General features: G+C 43.4%; 1 protein-coding gene across 3 annotated transcripts in view; it reads right to left on the bottom strand.

Moving 5' to 3' along the window:
* LOC141083865 (astacin-like metalloendopeptidase) overlaps positions 1 to 19,663 on the bottom strand; it is a 157,926-nt gene that overhangs the window by 132,472 nt on the left and 5,791 nt on the right. The gene's annotated exons all lie outside the window — the stretch shown is intronic.

The following is a 19,663-nucleotide window of genomic DNA, read 5'->3' on the forward strand; positions in this document are numbered from 1 at the left end:
CATTAACGGTCTTGCAGGGAGTGTATCACCAGAGGTCGGTTCTGTTTTTAATATCAACCAATGCTTAGTCAAGATCTCTCATCTTATTCCACCTATTATATGTGGAAATGAAACACATCTGATTGGTGTCCTCCCTTGGTCCACGTGAATTGGACAGAATCTGGTCACGGGATGTTACATTAGCCCTGCGATAGCCTTTACTGACGCAGCGTTTACTATAGCCCCATGCATAAATCCTGTCCTGTAGGTCCAGTGCCTGTTTCTCAACACTCCTCAGATGAACATGGGCATCTGATTCGCAGGAACTGCCCCATCGGGACAGCTCTCACCGTGGATGGCATATGTGCAGATGAGGCATGGAGAGCGTTCACCGACATCTCCTTCCAGAAGATGTCAGTTTGCACCCTCCCATCCCCCACCAAAATCTGGATGTCTACAAAATCATTTTTTTTCTCTTCATATTTGGATGTCAATTTAATATTATAGCTGATGTTCAAGTGACCCACAAAGTTCATCACTAGACCCCTGCCAAATCAGCAGGTCATCTATGTACCGATACCATGCCTGTACCTGGGTCGTGGCATACGCACCACTGCCAAAAACCTCTCCCAATAACCCAAAGGTTAGCATACGATGGCACACGGGCTGCGCCCATCGTAGTACCCTGCTTCTGAAGATAGAAGCAGTCCTTAAGGGTGAGAAAATTGTGGGTCAAGATGAACCTCAACAGCTCAAGAATCAATGATTGGTGTGACATCCAGATTACTTGAACCCAAATAGAATTCAACAGCTTGCAAGCCATCCTGATGGGAGATGCACGTATAGAGCGATTCGACATCAGCCGTGACCAGCCACGTGTCCTGTTCCAACACTAAACTATCCAATCTCTGCAAAATGTCAGTAGTGTCTCTGATGTAGGAGGGGAGTGTCTCTACCAACGCATGCAAGTAATGTTCAGTAAATTTACAAACTGGATCACAAAGCCCTCCTACGCCAGAGACAATTGGACATCCTGGTGGTACGAATGTACCTTTGGAAGAAGGTAAAAAGTTGGCACCACCGGAAACTGGATGAATAGACCACTAAAGACCTTCTTGGTAGGGCACTCTTGCAGGGTGTGATTATCTAGAATCAAAAGTAATTCCCTCTGAAGGGTAGAGACTGGTTAAATGACAATGACTCATACGCTTCCTTATTCCGAAGCTGTGAAAACCTCCCGTTCATACATCTTGGTAGGTCAGACCACAACATCCCCCCCCCCCCCCCCGTCAGCTGGTTTAAAAACATCCTTTAATGCCCCAACTCTGCTAGAGCCTTCCTTTGTGCTCCTGTTAAATTATCATTAATTCTGTTTAATGGAGATTTTTTTTTTTTTTAAATAGTTAAGATCCTGCATAACTAACTTGCAGAAAATCTCCACTTGGGGGCATAAAGACAAAGGAGGGAACGTGGTGGACTTGGGAAGATAGAGGCTGGAAAATTACCTGTTGGACCTTCATGACTTCCCCTGCCAATTCCTCAAGAATCCGTAAGGCTTCCTGTTCAGCCCACTATTCAGTTCATATCGATCTTTTTTAAGATGCAGTTTTTTTAAAATCAGCTTTCTGGAGAAAAGATCCTTCACTGTAGTAAAGTAAACAAAATTGTTCGGATCAAAAGTTAATCCCAATAGGACATCACATTGATCTTTTGACAATTTATGTGCAGATAAATTAATTTCCTCCAAATTGTTTTTACTTTTCTTTTTCAAGGACTGGGGAGGAGTCATTTTTCTCTTGTTCCCAAACTTTCCCTTGGATGGATTCCCCATTTTAGGGAATGTGAATCTCTCATTCCATTTGGTGCCACAATCAACTCCCAACATGGAATCATCCATTGATGAAGTTGAGGAAAGAATTTAATCTGTCCTTAAATGTTTGTCGTTTTTTTTTTTTTTTTTTCTAGTTGGAATCTTACACCACCTGTATACATGATTGATTTTGTAATCATTCAGATCCCTTTGGTATCTTTTGGTTTTTGTCTGAATGATTTCCTTCTCTCCCATTTCTGAAAGTCATTGTCCAATTGTTCGTTCAATTTTGACATTGCCTCCATTGTTGGCTGCTTAGTCAGGATTTCCTGAATATCTCTGAATATCCCTGATCTCACTTTCCACATCTTTAATGGCTGCCATATTAACTTAATAAGCAAGTGCATAAATCCCATAGAGCATGTAATGGCTGTTTCCCTCATTCACTTCAGATAATGATGATTTTAAGAGCCAATGGGAGGAAACACCTGCACCCTTAACCCTCTGGGGATCAAACACTTGGCGATGTAACGCTTGAAAAAAGACTTATTCCACCATCATGTGCGTTTATTTAAAAGACCCTTTAACTTAGCGCCGAGTTCATCCGTATTGTCGGAATTAGAAACCATGGTTACATCTTCGCTGAACACCTGCCCCAATTTTGTCAGCCACATCTTATCACGTGCCTGAAAATCCATTTGCCCCAAACAAGAGGCTGTGGACACAGTACACAAACTAGAAATACATTTAGGGGAAATTGGGTTATTCAAAACATATTCCTTATAAAAAGGATAAACTCAAAACTGTTTAATACAAATAAGGATTACCAGAGTCATGAAAAATTTCATAATACTCAGTCATTTATCATAGAGGACCAAAAAATGATCCATATCTTTATTCCATAATGCAAAATCAACAAATTTATAAAATGTGCAAAATACAAATAGGCGGGCAGCTTCATAACCATATGTGCAATGGCAAGCATCAGTCATGGATAGACAATTGTTTTCCACTCATGAAATGCCTATAAATTTTAGCAGCAATAGAGTACAGAGTGCAAAGTGCATCATGCCCTAGAAAACATGTCCATTTAAAGCATGGCTCAGGTGGAAAAGAAATCACAATTTTTATTTTTTTGAAATGCTCATGTAATAACATCCAAAATTGATGGGAACAGTGCTCAAGTGACATGGGAACATTATGGGGAAGACCCCTGTAAGAATTTGACTCCCATGTAACAGCTGTGAACAATGTTGTCAGTCTTATCCCATTTTTGTAGGCTCACAATAAAACCTACAAAAACAAAACCAAAATGTAATTTCCTGGGTAATGTGTTAAGGAACATCCTTTCCATGGTAATGACTAAAAAAAAGAAATTAATGCTCCTCCACACCTTGTGCTAGGTTCACATGTAGTGTGCTCAATGCATTTTTCAACTTTAGCGTTGCTTTCAACTAAGACATGCATTCACTGGGAACTGTCACTTGAACATTTTACAACCTTATTTGGCCATGTGGTGTGACACAACAGACATACTGTTTAATTTATGAAAAGGGACAAAGCCTGTCTATAGGGCCAGTAGTCGGCCCTCAGTATTCTTAGAGCTATCAGCTGGCTATACTTTGTTCCCATTATTAAGCAGTTGGTCTCTTATTCTGTTAATGCATGTGCAGGGAGTGGCAGGGCTGCCCAAAATTTGGACACACCCCCAACAACCCATTGAACAGATGTCAGGATGACCACATGCAACCATAGTTCCTAGTATTCATCTGATGCTTCCATACTGTTTGCTTAAGCATTGAATTCAAGGCCTGCCCATAGCTACATGCACCCCAATAAGCCTCTGAACCAAAGTACTGGGATGGCCACAGGAAAATTAAGTTCACATTATTCACTTGGTAGGCACTGAGGAGGAGGATAATGGTAAATAGCTTAATCAGGAAGCATGGGAATATACCTCCCAAAGACACTGGATTTGAGGTTAGGCTTCACTATTATCATGCAGTGGTGTACAGATGTCTGGCCCAATACAGCCCTTGTTAATTTTTAGAAGTCAGCATTTTCAGTTGGGGAGATGCGCTTATCAGTTATAATTTCACCAGTGGCACTAAACACGCTCTGACAAGACAGCAGCGGCATGCCAGGACCTTCAAGCCATAGTGCCAGTAAATGCCACATATCCAGCTTTGAGACCCAATTGAGGCAGTCATGGAGGATGTTGGTATGGTCAGCAAGGTACTCCATCTTAAACTTTGCACTCCTGAGTACTCCACACCTCATGACCACTGCAATGGGAGGGTCTGAAAAAACTCTGGCAAAATTCTGGAAGTCTACCTCTGCTAGATTGGAGTTCGCTCACCTGTACTCCTTGGTTGTCCAATGAATTGTGACCTCTGCCACCTTTGTTTTACATATGGGAATTATTTAAATTATTCCACAATAAAAGCCTTCTGGTACTGCACTATTTTAGTACACCTGTCTGCATCTGGAAGACCTTGAAAGCTCTCCTTGTAGCATGGGTCTAGAAGAGTCGTCAGCCAGTAATGACTGTGACCCAAAATGTTGAGAATACAAGGGTCACAGAAAAGGCAGTGTAACATAAACTCAGCCATGTGTGGCAGACTTCTGTGTCCTCACCAAGAGGAAGACTGACCATACACTACTCCCTGTCCTAAGGCCATCCATGCTGAACAGACTGTATGACAGTTGTGCTTGTACAGTCTAGCACATGAAAGTAGCTCCTGCTCTTCCTCATTGTCAACCAATCCATGCTGGGATGACATGAGGCTGGGCCGTGTAATTGCCCTGTATGTGTCCTTGCTCCATCTCTTCATGCTTGGCCTACAATGCATCCTCTTTATGAGCAGAGTGTTTCAGAACACAGAAGTGGGATGGTGATGCTAATTATGGAGTCATCAGGCTCATCATCTTGATGGGCTCCAACATTTTGTAGGATGATGCATATGTCTGAAATCTGTCCACTCCTGAGGGGGGGTGTGTGTGTGTGTGTGTGGTCTGAACTGAATAAAAACAGCCTTGTTGATGCTGGTAGTCAATAACTACCCTCTTCTGCTCACAAATCATTTACATCTGCATTGTAGAGTTCCGATGCTTGGCGACATCACACAACAGTCAGTGAGCTGGAAGATGCAAATGCTGCTGAAGCACAACAAAGGCGGCAGAGGCTGCAGCTGACTTTCTAAAATGGGCACACAGGCCGCATACTTTTACAAGCAGCTCCAGGTAGCTTTTGAGATACTATTGAACAAGGTTAAGTACATGGGTTAGGCATGGTACGTGAGCTCGCCTCTGAGCTGCCACCAGGTACCAGCCATTGTCTCACACTACCATGCTTGGCTGTAGGTTCAGCAGTGTCAGCCACAGATCTGCCTGCTCTTTAAGAGCTGTCCACAACTCTTCAGCATTGAGGTTTGTCACTTAAGCGTATTGCCTTCAGTACAGCTTGACTGATGTTGTCATTTTGGTAATAAAGGCTGAAGAGGATGAGGTGCAGGAGCTGTACACTGGACAACCCTAATTGACATAGGGCCTGCAATCCTCAGCACTAGGAGGATATTTCATCCCAAGGTCTATCTGGTTCAGTTTCCATTATGCTAACTCAGTGTGTCATCAGTGAGATGTAGCATCCCTGCCCACAAGCACTTATCCACATGTCTATGGTTAGATGGACTTTCCCTGTAACAGCATTGTTGAGGGCATGGGTATGTTGGACACTTGTGTAATGCCAGGACAGCACACTGGGACAAATGGTGGCAGCTGGGGACTGAGTACCTTTGGGACTACCACCATCAGGTTGTGGAAAGCTTCCATCTCCACGAGCCTAAAAGATGACATTTCAAGCGCAAGCAGACAACAAATGTTTGAATTTAATACTGCCTGTTAGTGATCTTTATACCCACACAATTATGCTATACCCACTCTTATAAAATTCCAAGTATTTCCCTTCACTGCAGGAGTCCAGAGCTGACTGTGCCGAGTAGGGTGGTGCCAGGTCTGATATGGACCTGATGAAGCTGTGTGGCCAGTCACTGTAATATCACAACCAACATGGCTGAGGCATTAGTGTGGCAGACAATCCCTGCATGTTTGGTGCTCTAAAGAGCGCCAAACATGCAGGGCGGGGACTTGAGCTCCCACCGAATAATCCCATAAATGCTTGCAGAGTCCTGGGAGTTCAGCGATACTCAGGCGAGTACCAAGCAATACTGAGTGCTCGCTCATCACTACTGTACACCAAATAAAATATCTCGCTCTCTTCACTCCCAATTGTGCAGTGAATTACTCAGCCTATGACTCTGGGCTATACGCTCTACCACCAGGAAGGACCTCAATGCTTCAACAGAGTGGATGCGAATCTTGAAAGCAACCTAATCTCCACAAATACTAGAGAAACTGCAGGCAATGGCCTCAACTTCAAGTTGCCAAGTGCAGCTCCAATAGCCTTTTTCTGAGTTATTTCCTGTAACCCATCTCTACCACAAGCTTTGAAATTGATACACCTGATTTAGCAATTTGCCTGAACTTTTAAATGGGCCAAACTTTAGGTGTGCCAATGGATGAAAAATAAATGTGAAGAGATGGCACCTCTGCAGTCATGTTACTGAAAAAACAATGAAGACAAAACCAGGCTTACTGCATTCTTTAAAAACAAATGAAAAATGGTCTAATGTGAACAGGTCCAACTTAATTCTAGACAATAAGTTTGTGTATAGGAAACAATTGAAACCACAAATGCATTAAGTTTTCTATTAGTACAAACAAGTTTCTGCTGCTTGTATGACCTCTGGTAAATCTAAAATGTTAGTCCAATTTTCATTTAATTTAAGAGTCACAATGGTTCTCCTGGCACTGGTCCTACCTACTTACCCAAAAAGTATTGGTGAGGTCATCTGAGGGGAAAGGACACAATTCAGACATGACTGACGCTGGGTAAGGCAATGCATCTGTTTGATGTGATTGGCTTAGAATCTAGAAACTAGTTTCTACCTGTACTGGAGGAGGATGCTTTGGTTACTTGGAGCTTTAATGAGGTCAGTGGAGGGTTTACTCTATGGAGAGCACAAAGATCTAGTTTGAGAAGCTCCCACAAGGTGTCTGGAAGCAGAGCAAAGTTTGGTACAGAGTTGATCATAGAAATGCACCAATTTTGCCTCACTTTTAGAAGCAGAAGAATTTCCCTCACTGCTTGCATGAAGCAGAGGGATAGCTAGCAATCAAGTTGTAAGCCTGCAAGCAACAAAGCATGCGGCGTGCTAGTAGAAACTTATTTTGCACTGCATTGGTCGTCGCCATAGCCTTGTCGTCATGAGTAGTAATATTATACTTTTCCCTGGTACATGAAGGGGGAAAACTTGGTGTCCTTAATTCTAATCTTCCTGAACTATCCCCATGCACATAGCTTTCTTGCTTTTTGGTGCCCAATCAGCAGAGGTGAGCAAGCTGTAGATCATGTTCTTCCTCAAAAGAATTTTTTTTGTTGCTGCCACAGTTGTCTCTACTGATGGATCTGGTGGCCTCTTGGAAGACATTGAGTAGCTGGCAAACCTCAAGGTTTAAAACAGTGGTTCACAAATGAAGTACATTCTTATGAATAGATCTTGAAACAAGAAGTTCTACTACTAGATTTTTATTTTTGAAATTTCCCCCTCCTATGTACTGTGTAATGGCTCTCACCATGCAGGACCATGGGTGTCACATACCACAGCTCTTTGATTCTATATGTATGCCATTTTGCTTCCTCCCCTATCCATCAGCTGTTATCACATGCTTTCTTGAGGTAAAAACTGGCAGGGAAATGTGGCACCCCCAAGAGTATGGTCGCCACAATGGCATTACCTTCCTCCTAGGGAGTGTGATGTTACGCCTGGAAGCAATGAAGGGTCTCTCTGACAGTTAATCACTACATACAACAGTTCCCACTCCAGGCCAGCAGGGGGAGCTCTAAACCAAAACTAGGGGAAGAAATGCTCTCTGGGGGCCAGGAGGGGAAATTGGTTAGTTCTGTGAGGAGGGCAAAGTGTGTTGTGGAGAGAGGAGCTGGGAGATTGAGCAAGGAGTTGAGGCTCATTCCCAGCTGGAGCGCATGATCTGGAGCCTGGTCTCCAAGGTTGTATGGATACTGATGATCCTGCAAAAGAAACCAGCTGTAAATGCTCTATTCCCATCTAAGACTTGGAGGCACAACAGCAATGTGTGAGCCAAAGGAGACAGAAGGCTACAGCTGTCTGCCATACGAGGTAGATCCAAAAGGGAAGGAGGAATGTCAGTGTAACACAGTACTGCATGTACCTCAAGTAAGCGCTAGAGAGACTACACAACCAATCTGATGGAGAGATTCCTATGTTGCTTCCAGGCTAATCAGCTCCTGTGCCATCTGTAATCTGGACCCTGGACTGCACTTACAAAGTAAAGGTAAAGAAACTACACTTTGCTGTGTCCTTGCCGCCTTCCTGCAACTTCAGCACTGCTACATCTGTGCCAGACACTGCACCCTCTTCCTCAACACCTATCCTCTTCATCTACTCTGCCCTGGGACTGCAGCCCTGCCTGTGGAGGGCTATAACATCACTGCTGCACCCCACCATCTGTCCCAGAGGATCTGTCTGCAGCATTGGCTTAACACCTCCCTTGCCAAACACCACAGGTGGCATCACAAATCACTCAATCCCCTTTTACACGGGTGCCGAGGGCCACGGCCCAGGTCACTGCTGCTGTGACATTCCCCTCTGAAGGATCGGCCCGGTACAGAGTACCCCACAGCCCTGGGAGGGTGACCCATATTCACAAATCTGCTGTGATCAAGTGCTGTCAACATACTCTTGCGCACTGTACTTTGGCAAGGAACTGTGGTATAATCAGACCATATTCTTGGCACAATCACTTTTTTAACCCATCCAATTGGGAAAAATATTCCAGCATCTGTTTAAAATGCACTTTATTTGTGGGGCAACCCTTTTACTCCTTTCCCTACAATGGCAAGCATTGGTAGATCGTTAAGGAACTGGAGAATGTATTGGTGGATCTTATCTCTAGGATTATCTTGAATGATTTCTTCTAGGATAAAGATGGATTATAAAATGTAGATATTAAAATCAATGTAAAGTGCATAAAGGCTGAGACCCTCTGAGAGGGCATCCAATTGTCAGAGGGTGGTCAATCGAAATTGAACCCCATGCCCTAATAGCATATTGAGAATTTCTGACTGCATTACCATCACATATACACAATGCATCAGATCTTACTCCAAACTTGAAACATTGTGTGGCGGCATCAAACGTCACTCTGGTTTTAAGGGGATCTTCTAGTCTAGACTCTTCCTGGGTTTTTTATGCAATTTTTGTGGAAAGAGGATTTTACAACATATTTACACATGACTTAAGCGTGCTTACTAACTTTTACATGGGAAGTACTATAAAGAAAATTCAAGGAAAAAGAAACCGACCTATCCTTCATCCCAGCTGCTAGATTGTCTAAAACAAAACCAGATTCTTTGATGCTAATTCCAGTAGCAGAAATTAAAAATATTTCAAAGGCATCATGCTGAACATAGCACAATTGGAAGCCTGGCAAAAATACAAAGATTTCTAAGAATGTGCACATTTTCAGTATAGAAGTGCTTAAGCCCAACCCAATTAACCAATTAGTTCTGTAGATATTGTGGTTTTGAGTGATGTGCTGATTAGACCTGTTTATCAGCCAGCTATCCCAGGACTGTAGAGGGATCCTTCCTGATGCTCAAAATTCCTGTGGAGCTTCTCTTCTGCAACAAGATCTCCTCTTTAAACAGTCAGATTAACATTGTCCTGAATATGCACCTAAATCTTCACTTGCTGTTGAACAGACATTCCAGTCATGTCCATCACTATAAAGATTGTCAAATACTCACTTCAACAGTTTTAGCAGTAATTGCAACAATCTTTGCCCCAAAACTAATATGTAATCTTTCATTTCTGCTCCAACATTCCAGTAAGTGTCATCCAATTACATCCCTGATCTGTGTGAGGTGGTGATTACTAAGGCTTTTTTTTTTTTTTTTTTTTTTTTTTTTTTTTTTTTTTAATGCTGTCCAAAAAATGACTATTGAACGAGTAATCTAAAAGCTAAGAAGGCACAAATACTAAGTTGATGGAATGCTAAACTTTGCGTCACACATGCCAGAGTTCATTTTTAATATTGCAACTCAATCTAAATTGTGTAGAATACGTTTTTCATGGTAGACATGACCCAGCCAATGCTCTTTGACTGCACTAAGCAGTCTTGCTCATGACTAGTGGTCAAGTAACATGCAGTCATTAAATATTCTCTTCCAAAGTATAAGGCCGGTTTCACACTTGCGCTTTATAGTGCAGCGACAGCCTGCGCATGGCTGCCGCTAAGCCCCGCCCCTCCCGGCTCCCTGCCTGCCCCTTCCGGTCATCGCTGCCTACTAGCTCACATGGACGCTTGCGATCTGCGCACCATATCTTTAGCATAGGGTGTGCAGATCGTGCGCTAGCAGGATTTTGCCATGCGCTGCGCACTTTTGAATGTGCGCCCAATGCAGCATGTTGCATTTCAGCGCACCTTCAAAAGTGCGCAGCGCATGGCAAAATCCTGCTAGCGCATGGCCAGCACACGATCTGTGCACCCTATGCTAAAGAGAGGGTGCGCAGATCGCAAGTGCCCATGTGCACTAGTAAGCGGCGATGACTGGATGGGGCAGGCAGGGAGCCAGGAGGGGGCGGGGCTTAGCGGCGCCGTGCGCTGCAGGGAATGTTAGTGTGAAATTAGCCTAACAGATGTTCTTAATTCAGTTAACAATTAGGTGTTGCATATGGCAAGCGTTGCAACAAATACTAGAATGGCATTACAAAACTGTAAATTGTTAGTGTCCATGAATGTTTTCCACAGTGCAAATGAGAAAATTGTTACGTATAATTAAAATCACACAAATTATGAAAAACACATTTAATAGTGAAGTGTTCAAATAAGAATTTGATGTGTGTATGTGTGTGTGTGTATATGTATATATATATATATATATATATATATATATATATATATATATATATATATATATATATATATATCTCTCTCCCAAAATGTGTATATGGTAATTTTGAGAATTCGAGGGTCACGGGAAAGGCAGCACAACATAGTCAGTCATGCGTGCCAGACTGTTAACAGGCAAGACTTCCATGTCCTCCCCAAGAGGACGACTGACCATGCTCTCCTCCTCCCTGTCTTCAGGTCAAGAAGGTGATGGCACACCAAAATAAAAAACCTTAAGGCATATCAAGCCATAGTTAGAATCTGTTAGATCTGACATGTTTCAGGTGTTAGTTGCACCTTTACTCATAGGATATTATTATGCATTTATATAGCACCATTTATTCCATGGTGCTTTGCATGTGGAAAGGGGAAATAGACAAGTATAATGTGTAAGACAAGGGACACAAGTACATAAGGAAAGGGGACCCTGCCTGCAAGGGCTCACAATCTACAGGGATGGGTGAGGATACAGTAGGAGAGGGTAGAGCAGGTGGTGTGCTATGTAACAATTACAAAGGAAATAAAGAACAAAGAACCAGTCAGAAAAATCAATGAATATACACAAGGTGTGAGGTTGCTGCAAAGGGAAAAAATATTAATAGAAGTAAAACAAATCATTCCTCCAAAACTACTGGCTTGACAAACCTTTAACAGACTTATGAAACACGTTATGGATCTTAAATGTAACAGGAAGAGCCAATTGAAAAGAGACCGGATTAAGAATCTCCAAAATCTTGTAAGGTCCAATAAATCTAGGTTTAAACTTTGGAGAAGCCACCTTCATAGAGATTCTTTGACAACCAAACCATATCACCCACCTTAAACCTGGGACCAATGGTCCTATGCCTGTTGGAAAACCGCTGGGCCTTTTCCTGGGAGAGACAACTTATCCACCACTTGGTCCCAAATCTGGTGCATTCTCTCCACTACAGTGTCAACACCTGGGCAGGCAGAAGACTCCACCTGCCCTGAAGAAAATCGAGGATGAAGCCCAAAGTTACAAAAAAAGGGACATCAAAGTGGCAGAACTAGCTCTATTTAAAGCAAATTTGGCCAAGGGCAAAAATGAGACCCAATCATCCTGATAAGCAGAAATAAGACTCCAAAGTCTGGTTTGTTCTCTCCATCTGCCCATTGGTCTGAGGGTGAAATGCAGAGAAGGACAACTGAATTCCCAGCTTGGAACAAAGTCCTCCAAAATCTCTAGAGACAACCTGAACTCCTCTGTCAGATACAATGTTCTCAGGAATCCCATGCAAGCAAACCACCTGTTGCAAAAACAAGGGCATCAACTCTGAGGAAGATGGCAACTTGGGGAATGGTACAAGATGGACCATCTTAAAGAATCTATCACAAATCACCCAGATAACACTCATTCTCTGGGAGACGGGCAGATCAGAAATAAAATCCATTGAAATATGGGTCCATGGCCTCCTGGGCACCGGCAAAGGCATCAACAACCCACTAGAGCGAGAACAAGGTTTAGACCTGGAGCAAGTCCCACAGGACTGAACAAAATTCCTGACATCACGAGATAAGGCGGGCCACCAAAAAGACTGACGCACCAAAAATACCTGGATGACCAGCCAATGCAGAGCAATGAACTTCAGACATTACTCTCTTCCTCCACTGGTCAGGAACATACAATTTTCCAATGGGACAACGCTCAGGTTTGTCCTCCTGAAACTCTTCCAGAGCATGTCTCAAATCGGGCGAGATGGCAGAAAAAACTACCCCCTCACCTAAGATGGTAGCAGGCTTGGTCACAATAGGAGAATCGGCAAAGAAACTCCTAGAGAGGGCATCTGCCTTGACATTCTTAGTGCCCGGAAGTAGAGACCACAATCAAAACGTGTGAAACAAGGCCCACCTAACCTGTCTAGGATTCAAGCGTTTGGCTGACTCAAGGTAAATCAAATTCTTGTGGTCAGTGAGGACCACAACTTGATGTCTAGCTCCCTCCAACCAATGTCTCCACTCCTCAAATGCCCATTTCATGGCTAACAGTTCCCGATTCCCCACATCATAGTTGCGTTCGGATGGGGAGAACTTTCGGGAAAAAACGGATTCATTTTAGATGTTACCGGATCTTTTTGGGACAAAACAGCTCCTGCACCAATCTCAGGAGCATCCACCTCTACCTGAAACGGGAGTGAGACATCAGGTTGCCGCAAAACCGGAGCAGAAGTGAACCTCCGCTTCAGCTCCTGAAAGGAAGAAACAGCCTCTGGAGACCAATTCAGCACATCAGCACCCTTAGTCAAATCAGTCAATGGTTTGGCAATACCAAAAAAAATTAACTATAAATTAGCAAAACCCCAAAACTTCTGTAGGGCCTTCAAAGAAGTGGGCTGAACCCAATCATAAATGGCCTGTACCTTGGCCGGGTCCATTTCAATAGTTGACGGAGACAAAATAAATCCCAAAAATGAAATCCTCTGTACACTAAAAAGGCATTTCGACCCCTTAACAGACAGGGAATTCTCCCTCAAAATCCAGAACAGTCTGAACATGTTCCACAAAAGTCCCAATCCCTGGAAAAGATCAAAATATCATCCAGATTGTGGATAAATTTTTGATCATTTAAGTCCCAGAAAATAATTCATGAAGCACTGGAAGACAGAAGGGGCATTAGTGAGCCCAAAAGGCATCACCAGGTACTCAAAATGCCCCTCTGGAGTATTAAACGCCATCTTCCATTCATCCCCATGCTTAATGCGAATAAGATTATACGCCCCCTGAGGTCAAGCTTGGTAAACCAGCAAGCACCTTTAACTCTGGAGAATAGATCAGATATCAGGGGTAACGGATACTGATATTTAATAGTAATTTTGTTTAGGGAACGATGGTCAATACAAGGCCTTAATGAACCATCTTTCTTGGTCATGAAAAAAAACAGCACCCAAGGGTGAAGAGGATGGTCTAATATGACCCTTCAACAACTCCTTAATATAAGATGGCACAGCCTCATGCTCGGTTACAGGTAAATTGAAAAGTCGACCCTTGGGAAATTTACACCCAGGGCTCAGCTCAATTGCACAGTCATAACTCCTATGAGGAGGCAAAGACGCAGACTTATTCTTACTAAATACATCATAAAAATCAGCCAAATAGTCAGGAACATCATGCGACTGGGGAGAGGTGGAGGAAACAGGAGTGTCACTAAGAGCGCATTGACAACCCCAACTCGCCAGACAGATTTCCAATCCAAAACTGGATTATGGACTTGCAACCAGGGAAACTCCAGAACAATGGTATTATGCAACACCAAAAATCTGCAATTTTCTTGATGGTCTGGGGCGACCCGCATTACCACCTGGGTCCAAAACCTGAGGTTTATTATTCGCCAAAGGAGTAGCATCAATACCCCTCAAAGGGATAGACGTCTGCAGAGGTGTCATAGGAAACCCACAACGTTTAGCAAAATCCGAGTCCATCCGGTTCAGAGCCGCTCCTGAATCCACAAAAGCCTTAGCGGAAAATGTGGACAGGGAGCAGATCAGAGTAATTGCCAGAAGAAACTTAGGCTGTACACCACCCACAGCAAATGTGTGTGCGTGTGTGTGTGCAAAGCATTTCTCTCATTTAGGGCAGACAGAAATCATGAGAGGCATCTCCACAGAAAAAACAGCTTATTGCGCCTTCTGAACTCCTGACGTTGCGCCCTAGACAACTATCACATTGAATAGGTTCAGACTTTTTTCAACAGGTGGCAACATTTCTCGTGTAATTTTACATTCACGTAAACGCCGCTCAACCTGAATGGCTAATGACCTAGAATCGTCAAGACCAGAGGGAACAGGAAATCCCACCATAGTATCTTTTACGGCTTCTGACAAACCCTTCCAAAAGAGATGCCAAGGCACCATCATTCCAGCTAGTAAGGACTGCCCACTTTCGGAATTTTTGACAGTACAACTCTGCAGAATCCTGACCCTGGCTCAGTGCCAACAGGGCTTTTTCAGCTTGATCAATAGCATTAGGTTCATCATACAACAACCCCAAGGCTTGAAAAAATGCATCCACATTAGTTAGAATAGGATCATCAGGTGTCAAAGAAAACAGCCAATCCTGGGGATCGCCGCGCAGCAAAGATAACAATTTTAACCTGCTGCGCAGAGCTCCCCGATGAGCTAGGCTTCAAGGCAAGAAATTTACACTTCTTAAAATTACAAAATTTAGACCCATCCCCAAAAAACACATCAGGAGTAGGGATCTTTGGTTCAGCAGCATGTGAATGAGCAAGATAGGCGGAAATTCCCCACACTTCAGCAGCGAGCTGCTCCACACGATCAGACAATTGCTTAATCTCCATGAAGGAAAAATTCCTCCTACGGCCCCAGAGGAAAAAATATAGCAAAAAAAAAAAATTCTGACTTTTTTTTTTTTTTTTTTTTAACAATTCTTTCCTGCTATTGAGTACACTAGAATCTGCAGTATGGCTGGTGATTCTGTTATGAATGAGTCACCGGAGGAGGAAAAAACAAAAATGCAAGCCAAGTCCAGAAAACTGGAGAGGTTGGTAGCTAGCGGATTGCAGACCCCTGATCCTATTCACAACTAACAGTAGCCGTGGAGCGTTCCTACGGTGGTCCTAGATGCCTCTTCACAGCCGGAGAACTAAATAAGCCTAAAAGGGGAAACTAAACTGCCCCAGAGCAGACCCCAAAGCAATAGACAGCCCCCAACATGTATTGTCGGTGAAAACAGACAGGCAGAGCAAACGATGGGGCCCAACTAACTAGATAGGAAAGGACAAAAGATTCTTCTGCAATCTGCAAAAACCCTACCAAAAATGTCCCAACACGTCTGATAGGAAAAACGGCCCTGAAGTCACTAGACTTCAAAATCCCTATATCAGCACTCCGATATATTCTGAAGACAGAGCAAAAGAGATTTAACCGATCAGGGACAAAAATGGAAATTCAGCAGAGCCCCAGCCGGGGCTGGCAGAACACAAAACTAAGCAAATCAGACAAAATCTCATGGAACAATAACAGAGCAAAACTTAGCTTTAGAAGACAGGAACTGAACTGGAGGCCAGAGCTCAGAGCAGAGAAATCACCAACCCTACAGGGCGTCGGCTGCCTTATATCCACTCAGATTCCAGATGTCCAATCGCAATCCACCTGTTCAGGTGACGGGTTTCTCCCATCCAAATCAGTTTCACCACCTCCTTTCACCAGCAGAGGGAGTTCATCGGACATCAAAGGTGAATGAGAAAATGAGCTCACAACACTGGGCTGTATAATCACCCTGTATGGTTGCTTGCTCCATCTCATTGTGCTCTGCCTTCAATGCATTCTCTGAGCAGAGCATTTCAGAACACAGAAGCAGGATGGTGAAGCTAATTATGGTGTCATCGCCACTCGCCATCTTGGTGGACTCCTCAGTTCTGTAGGATGGTACATATGTCTGACATCCAGGTCCGCTCCAGAGGTCTTATGTGGATTCTGAACTGAATACGTATGGCCTTGTTGATGCTGGTAGACAACAACTGCCCTCTTCTGCTCACAAAACCTTTGCAACATATGCAGTGTAGAATTCCAACATGTGGGGACGTAACACACCAGTCAGTGAGCCGGAAGCTGCAAACTCTGCTGAAGCTCGGCATGAACAGTGGAAGCTGTAGCTGAATTTCTAAAATCTGCACAGGTGTACTTTGACAAGCAGATCCAGAAGTTCCAGGTATCTTTTGAGAAACCGTTGAATGAGTTTCAGCACATAGGCCAAGCATGATGTGTGAGCTCACCTCGCTTCAGAGTCACCATCAGGTTCCAGAAGTTGTCACACATGTCCATGCCTGGCTGTAGGTTTAGCAGTGTCAGTCAGAGCTGTCCACAACTCTTAAGCATTGTGCAGTTTGTCACCTAAGCATATTATCTTCAGTACAGCTTGACTGAGGCAGTGCTTCCAGCTTGTTACTGTGGTGATTTTGAAGATGGTGGCTGAAGAGGAAGTACAGTAGCTGTAGACTGGGGGAAACCCTGACTGATGTAAGGCCTGCTATCTTTGGTGTTGGGAGGATGTGTTCCATCCCAAGGTCATACTGGATCCTGGCTTCCGCTATGTTAATTCAGTGTGCCATCAACGTGATGTAGCATCCCCATCTACAAGCACTTGTCAACGTGTCCATTGTTAGGTGGACTTTCCCAGTAACAGCATTGAGGGCACAGCTAATGTTGTGGGACATATGCTTGTGTAATGCAGGGACAGCGCACCAGGAAATGGTGTAAGAAATTATAAAGGCGTGCACGTTGTCAAATAACTTGAGGTGCTGGTATAAGGGACCAGGAGGTCCAAATTTATAGCCCAAAATTTTTACCACAGGAATTTGCATGAGAAATCCCTTTAACTTAAAGTGCAAACAAATGGTGGACGGCGACAAAACGGTGTTTCGGCTCCACCAGAGCCTTAATCATATTTGTCACTGAAAAATAGAGTACATGAATATAAGGCCATAGTGAAACAAGTGAATAAAATATAGCATTATTCCCATGTGATCAAATATACAGCATAAATCAAAAGATAAAAATATACACAATTTCACATCAAATACAATACAAAATATTTCATACTGTATGGAGTAAGGAACAGAGCAAGGAAAATTAATTGCCTTAGTCCAATCAATTTGTAGAGACTTAAGTGCATAAATAGACTTCTAGTCCCTAGGGGTTGTGGGACTGTTGAAAATGAATGAGCAGATGGCCTGTGGTATAACAAAGTAAATAGAAAGGAGGCAAATATATACCTAGTATGATGGAAGAAATGGTGCTGACTGCATGGATATGCTATAATAGAATTGTCCTAGAAGAAATGATATTGTCAGGGGAGTGACGAGTTAATAAATGAAGGAATAAAATACTTTGTAGTGGTGGTGTTTGGAATAGGGGAATACCTGGCAGATTTTTGACCCAAGGGGATTTAATTATATTGCTGTCAGCAATGTGGTATTGGGTGCTGTGAGGTGAAGTCAGCAGGGTGTAGGTAATTTTACCTGGGTATGGCAGGAATTCAAGCAGCACTCCGGAACCTGGCTGACTCAGTGTTTTTCGTTGCTGGTAGTGAGGCATTTAAATGAGGCAGATGCATCGGGAGCACATCGCCCAACCCGGAAGTGACTCGTTGCTGTCTGAGCTGAAGCACCGTGCATGCATGCCTGTCTCCAGGGGAGACAAGGGACGCTTGGCAGCCAGGGCAAGGTACTGAGCGCAGTAGTGTCAGACCTAATGTATTGCAACTAAGAGCCGGTACAATAAATTAAGTATATATTGTGTAATACTTTATATAGTACAGGCTAACATGATAGATGGGGGCAAAATAAGATAATCAGGGATTGATTAAACTCACCAAAGCTGAGAGCTATGAGCGGTTCTGTAAGGCAATAAAGAAATGGGTTAATTTAAAGGAGCCAATCCATCTCTATGAAGGCCTTTGGGGGGCAAAGTATCTAACTTGTACAGTGGGGCAAAAAAGTATTTAGTCAGTCAGCAATAGTGCAAGTTCCACCACTTAAAGATGAGAGGTGTCTGTAATTTACATCATAGGTAGACCTCAACTATGGGAGACAAACTGAGAAAAAAAAAATCCAGAAAATCAGTCTGTTTTTTTTTTTTCATGTTTGCATATTATGGTGGAAAATAAGTATTTGGTCAAACAAAATTTCATCTCAATACTTTGTGATATATCCTTTGTTGGCAATGACAGAGGTCAAACGTTTTCTGTAAGTCTTCACAAGGTTGCCACACACTGTTGTTGGTATGTTGGCCCATTCCTCCATGCAGATCTCCTCTAGAGCAGTGATGTTTTTGGCTTTTCGCTTGGCAACACGGACTTTCAACTCCCTCCAAAGGTTTTCTATAGGGTTGAGATCTGGAGACTGGCTAGGCCACTCCAGGACCTTGAAATGCTTCTTACGAAGCCACTCCTTCGTTGCCCTGGCGGTGTGCTTTGGATCATTGTCATGTTGAAAGACCCAGCCACGTTTCATCATCAATGCCCTTGCTGATGGAAGGAGGTTTGCACTCAAAATCTCACGATACATGGCCCCATTCATTCTTTCATGTACCCGGATCAGTCGTCCTGGCCCCTTTGCAGAGAAACAGCCCCAAAGCATTATGTTTCCACCACCATGCTTTACAGTAGGTATGGTGTTTGATGGATGCAACTCAGTATTCTTTTTCCTCCAAACATGACAAGTTGTGTTTCTACCAAACAGTTCTAGTTTGGTTTCATCAGACCATAGGACATTCTCCCAAAACTCCTCTGGATCATCCAAATGCTCTCTAGCAAACTTCAGACGGGCCCGGACATGTACAGGCTTAAGCAGTGGGACACGTCTGGCACTGCAGGATCTAAGTCCATGGTGGTGTAGTGTTACTTATGGTAGGCCTTGTTACATTGGTCCCAGCTCTCTGCAGTTCATTCATTAGGTCCCCCCACGTGGTTCTGGGATTTTTGCTCACCGTTCTTGTGATCATTCTGACCCCACAGGGTGGGATTTTGCGTGGAGCACCAGATCGAGGGAGATTATCAGTGGTCTTGTATGTCTTCCATTTTCTAATTATTGCTCCCACAGTTGATTTCTTCACTCCAAGCTGGTTGGCTATTGCAGATTCAGTCTTCCCAGCCTGGTGCAGGGCTACAATTTTGTTTCTGGTGTCCTTTGACAGCTCTTTGGTCTTCACCATAGTGGAGTTTGGAGTCAGACTGTTTGAGGGTGTGCACAGGTGTCTTTTTATACTGATAACAAGTTTAAACAGGTGCCATTACTACAGGTAATGAGTGGAGGAAAGAGGAGACTCTTAAAGAAGTTACAGGTCT

Source organism: Dendrobates tinctorius, unplaced genomic scaffold, assembly GCF_039654945.1.
Source record: "Dendrobates tinctorius isolate UK_male_01 unplaced genomic scaffold, ASM3965494v1 ptg000021l, whole genome shotgun sequence".
Classification (NCBI taxonomy): domain Eukaryota; kingdom Metazoa; phylum Chordata; class Amphibia; order Anura; family Dendrobatidae; genus Dendrobates; species Dendrobates tinctorius.